Here is a 6,000-nt window from a genome sequence, read left to right as displayed (position 1 = left end):
GTCCCCTCTGTTACCATCTGCAAAACAAAACAAAAAGTCAGGAAGGTGATCATGAACACGTACAAAAGCTTTTCCTAAAATTAATTGAAATCTCCAAGATTCTTGTGATCATGTACCTGCTGCGTCTGAATTGGAGTAAAAATTGGAGTCTGAATACTCTGTGGAACTATTGGAGAGGCAGGTGCCTCATTTGGTGCCTCTGTTCCCATCTGCAAAGAGATAATGTCAGGAATGGGATCATGAACGGTTCCCGATCATGAACACATACAAGAGCTTCCAAAATTAATCGAAAAGTCCAAGTTATTTTTGAGAATGTACCTGCTGGTTCTGATTTGGAGTATCATCGACACCGTCAAGGTTTTCTTCTTCTTTATTAGGAGACGGCTCTGATTCATTCTGCAAACAAACAGAAAAGGGCTTTATATTTATAGAAGATCACAATACACAATCAGGAAGGCCATCCCAAGTATGTTCAAAAGCTTCCAAATATTACTTCAAAAATCAAACTGTAATACAATGTCTGAGCCTTTATACCTTATGTGCCAGATTAGCCGAGAAATCTTGAGTCTGAGGGACAGTTGTCTCATTCGATGGCTCTATCTCAATCTACACAAAATTCAGGAAGGTCATCCCAAGTACGTTCAAAAGCTTCCAAATATTACTTCAAAAGTCAAAATGTAATACAATGTCTGAGCTTTTATACCTGTTGTGCCAGACTAGGCGAGAAATCTTGAGTCTGAGGTACAGCTGTCTCATTCGATTGCTCTGTTCCCATCTGCAAAGAGAAAATGGCAGGAATGGGATCACGAACACATACAAAGGCTTCCAAATATTAATCAAAAAGTCCAAGTTTTTTTAAGCATGTACCTGCTGCGTCGGATTTGGAGTAAGAACTGGAGAATCAGTATTCTGTTGAGCGATTTGAGAGGCATGTGTCTCATTCATTGCCCCTGTTCCCATCTGCAAAGAGATAAATGTCATGGATGGGAACATGAACTCGTACAAGAGCTTCCAAAAATTAATCGAAAAGTCCAAGTTATTTTTGAGAATGTACCTGCTGGTTCTGATTTGGAGTATCATCGACACCGTCAAGGTTTTCTTCTTCTTTATTAGGAGACGGCTCTGATTCATTCTGCAACAAACAGAAAAGGGCTTTATATTTATAGAAGATCACATATACATATACAAACAGGAAGGCCATCCCAAGTATGTTCAAAAGCTTCCAAATATTACTTCAAAAATCAAACTGTAATACAATGTCTGAGCCTTTATACCTTCTGTGCCAGATTAGCCGAGAAATCTTGAGTCTGAGGGACAGTTGTCTCATTCGATGGCTCTATCTCAATCTACACAAAAATTCAGGAAGGTCATCCCAAGTACGTTCAAAAGCTTCCAAATATTACTTCAAAAGTCAAAATGTAATACAATGTCTGAGCTTTTATACCTGTTGTGCCAGACTAGGCGAGAAATCTTGAGTCTGAGGGACAGCTGTCTCATTCGATTGCTCTGTTCCCATCTGCAAAGAGAAAATGGCAGGAATGGGATCACGAACACATACAAAGGCTTCCAAATATTAATCAAAAAGTCCAAGTTTTTTTAAGCATGTACCTGCTGCGTCGGATTTGGAGTAAGAACTGGAGAATCAGTATTCTGTTGAGCGATTGGAGAGGCATGTGTCTCATTCATTGCCCCTGTTCCCATCTGCAAAGAGATAAATGTCATGGATGGGAACATGAACTCGTACAAGAGCTTCCAAAAAAATCACTTTGTGTTTACCTTTATATTGTATGGCGAAATGATCACAGTCGCATGCTCTGTACCACCCTGGGAAAAACATGTTCATAATGGTTTAAGTACCAATAGTTTCTCTACCAACATACCATCAACTATAATTTCAGAAAAAAATCTTTATTTTCGAACTCAAAAAGTAAAACAATATCATTAATCATATACCTCTTGTGTCAAATTAAAATAGAAATCACGAGTCTGAGGGGAAGGTGGCTCATTTGATTGCTCTCTATCACTCTGCAAAAAATGAGGAAGGTCATCCCAAATGAGTACAAAAGCTTCAGAAAAAATAACTTGCAAAACTCAAAATCTAAAACAGTATCTTGAGCATATACCTCCCGTGTCAAATTAGGAGGGAAATCTTGAGTATCATCATGCTGTTGAGACATTTGAGATAAAGGTGTCCCACAAATTAGGAAGGCATTCAAGAATATTTACAAGATTTTCCAAAAATTACTTTAAAAGCCCAAATGTAAAATAAGATTTTTTTGAGAGTTTACCTGTTGTGTAACATTAGTGGGAACAACTGGAGTATGGGTGCGAGAAGCAACGTTTTGGTTTCCTTCCAACTCTAACACACGGGCTTTAAGCTCCAGGTTCTCTTCCTCCAGTAAGGACATCCGTTCCTTCATGCTCTTGACATACTCTTCCATAACCTCGACGATCCTATTCAGTTTGGTATTCACTGTCTCTTCCTCAATCGGAGCAGAAGCTTCGGCAGTCTCCACATTTTCAATCATTTGAATAAGAGCATCCAATGTGTCAACTGTGTCTACATACCCATTTACCCAATCAGCTGCTTGGAAGCAATACCCTTTCTTGGATACATCTTTCAATGTTTCCAACTCGTCACAATGTTTGTCCTCCATGGAGACATCATTCTCTGGATCTTGAGGAATGGGAGGTAGGATGCACGTGACCTTCAGCTGAAAGCAGCCAAAAAGAAAAAGAAAAAAGCAGTAGGATGAGAACACGTTTTTAAAAGAAGAAGGGAAACATATACAAAACAAGGAAACTGGTAAAGCTTACCTTTTGGTGAGCTTCCAAACGTAAAACCTGGTCAAGCGATGGATTGTCTAACGCAGTGTACTTCTCGCAGAGATAAACCGGTCCAGGAACATCAAGAGTCGATGCACACTTACTGAAAGTACTTCGTAGCAAAGGTATCGACTCTAGTATCCAAAGATGGAATACTAGAGGACATCCTTGCAACTCGAACTTAGAAGGATTCTCCAAATGATTCGCCACAGCATGTTGAACTGATTTCAGGAGAGTGTTGTAAGCTTCTTTTCCCCAAGGATATGTCACATCCTGCGCTTTGTGCACATATTCCAAAGGGAATTTCGTATTATTGTGCTTCACTAGCAATATGCTTTCCACCAGAAGTAGCACGGCGAGACAGACTCTCTCATCAGAAGCATCTTCTTTTGTCTTTTGCAGCTGGTTCACCACGTCTGTCAACCTATGAGTAGGCCCCTCTAGCAAATCCCACTTGAATCTCTCGGTTCCTTCTCGTGGTCCTTCTACTTCACCACTACATTTCAAACCGGAAACCATATGGAATTCTCTTATCGAGAACCTCATTGGCTGCGCACCGAAATGGAACCAGGCTTCGTTATCTTTGATAGTAACGATGCTTCTTGCGAGAACAGAGTAGACAATCTTTGCTGATAATTTCAATCCACGCTCGATCAGCCTCATTACAGGTCCAATAGACGACTCTCGCACTCTTCTCATCTCATCTACTGTAAGAATACTCTGAACAGTCGAGATATACGTTGAGCTTGAATATTGGTTTATTGATGATTTCTTCTTTGGCTGTTGACCAATAGGGTACTTCAGCTTAGGCAGTGCCAGTTTGAGAGGTACTGAATCTCCCATCTTTTTTGTTGTTCTATGCTGTGTAAAACAAGGGAAAATATTATTTTCAGACTTTTCTGGAATGTTTTCCTGAAACTAGACAAATCCTTCCTGAATTTTTTATAAACACTAGACAGTTTCACAAGACAGTTTCACAAGCACAAGCAACAAGACAAGTTTTCACAAAGGATAAGCAACAAGAGACAGTTATGACAGGGGAAAATATATTTTCAGACGTTTCTGGAAGGATTTCCTAAAACTAGACAAATGCTTCCTGAATTTTTTAAACACTAGAGAGTTTCACAAGCATAAGCAACAAGAGACTCATGAGTAAATTCAAGAGTCTGTCAAAGATATCTACATGCCTAAGCAAAACAAGACACCAAGCAAAAAAAAATCAAAATTTGTTACCATCCGAGTTTTCTGGAAGGCCTTCCTGAAACTACACAAATGCTTCCTGAATACTTTCTAAACAGGACACAGTTTCACAAAGGACAAGCAACCAGAGACGTACATTTCATAAGCAGCAACATTTCCTAAACACGGGCAATAGATGCAAAACAAGACAGTTTCACAAGTAACAAGAGACTAACAATGTCATAAGCAACGTTAACACATTCAATAGATGCAAACAATACAACAGATGAATATTTAAAAATGCATCACAAGCACAAGTAGCAAGAGACAAACTTTTATTTTTGTTTTTTTGTCAAAATCAAATTTTCAGGAAGGCTTTCCTGAAATGAGAAAGACTTGAATATGCAAACAAAACGACAGATGTAGATGCAAACACACATTCAATAGATGCAAACCCTTCCCAAAGTGAGAAAGGCTTCATACAAACCCTTCCTGAAGTGAGAAAAACAAACACACACACACTTTCACAATCCTATCCATTATCAATGCAACTCTATCAATACCTCAGACCCAAAATCAAAAGCTTGAATCTGCAACATACCCGAGTGTGTTCAATCCAAGAAAGAGCTCTGGAGATGCTTTCCTTCAGAGAAGATTTGAGGTCCAACAACAGCTCTGTATCTCTTCTGGAAATTTGTTCTGGTCTAAACCAAACGCAAGCTTCTAGGTGTTAACAGTGATTCTCTTCAAAGCAAAAGAAGATGTAAAGTAGAAATCAAAATCAAAAACCCTAATTTCAAAGCAAACAAAGCAACAGATGAATATGTAAAAATGCATCACAAGCACAAGCACCTTGAGAGAGAGAGAATCACCACCGTCGCGTCGAGTCTAAGAGATGGAGAAGAAGAATCGCCGAGTCTAAGAGATGGAGAAGAAGAATCGCGTCGCGTGAGAGAGAGAGAGGCGGTTCTGGCTAAACTCGCGATTGGACTCCCGCGTGTAAAGAGAGGGACGGTGGTGACTAAGGTCGCCGGAGATTTCGTCGATCGCCGACCGGAGTGAGAGATCGGAGGAGACGAAATGATGGAGAAGAAAGTTTGATTTTTTTTTTATTAATTGTGTTATTCAGTGAGGGTATTATAGACATTTTACCCTTTAATGAATGCTATTTTGTGACTTTCTCTCCTTGGTGTCATTTTTGTGATAAAAACTTCAAAGGTGCTATTTTGGACAATTGCCCTTTTCTTATTCTTATTTAATAAATCTATATTTAGTTTATGATTTTAGTGGCTAATATTATAGCCATGTTTTCTTATTCTTATTATCATGATATTTGGGGTTATTAATCACTAAATATATTTAAAAAATTCTACTTATAATAACATTATCAAGTTTATCTTATATTTATTTTATAATTTTAATGGATGATATTATAGCCATGTTTTCTAATTCTTATTGAAATATTGATCCAAACACATATATTACAATAAGAAATTATAATTAGGTTTGTCTTATATTTAGTTTATGATATTAATGGCTAATATTTATAGTCGGGTTCTCTAGCTCTTATTGGAAATATTAATCTAAATATAGATTATTACAATATCAAATCTAATTAATCTAAATATAGATTATTATAATATCAAATCTAAGATCTATACTATTAAAACAGATGACTGTTCATGAATTTGTCTCTGAAATTTCTAAGTAATTACAAAAATTGCCTGTATTTTTTTCCCAGCATTATTTGTAGCCAATCAAAAATCATTATTTTGCAGTTATATTAAAAATTATCTAATATAATTCAGTTTTTAGCATTTTCGAAAAGTTTGTTTCATAAATGTTTGCACCATATATTTTTAAAAAATCTTTCACATTATTAATGATTTGAAATCATTTATTAAATGAAACCTCAAAATAAAATCAAGTTGAAATAATAAATAATAAATCAACAAAATTATAATACAGATCTGAATTATCTCAACTCCTGAAAAA

Source organism: Raphanus sativus, chromosome 5, assembly GCF_000801105.2.
Source record: "Raphanus sativus cultivar WK10039 chromosome 5, ASM80110v3, whole genome shotgun sequence".
NCBI lineage: Eukaryota > Viridiplantae > Streptophyta > Magnoliopsida > Brassicales > Brassicaceae > Raphanus > Raphanus sativus.
The sequence above is the reverse complement of the archived record's forward strand: the minus strand, read 5'-3'. Positions refer to the sequence as shown.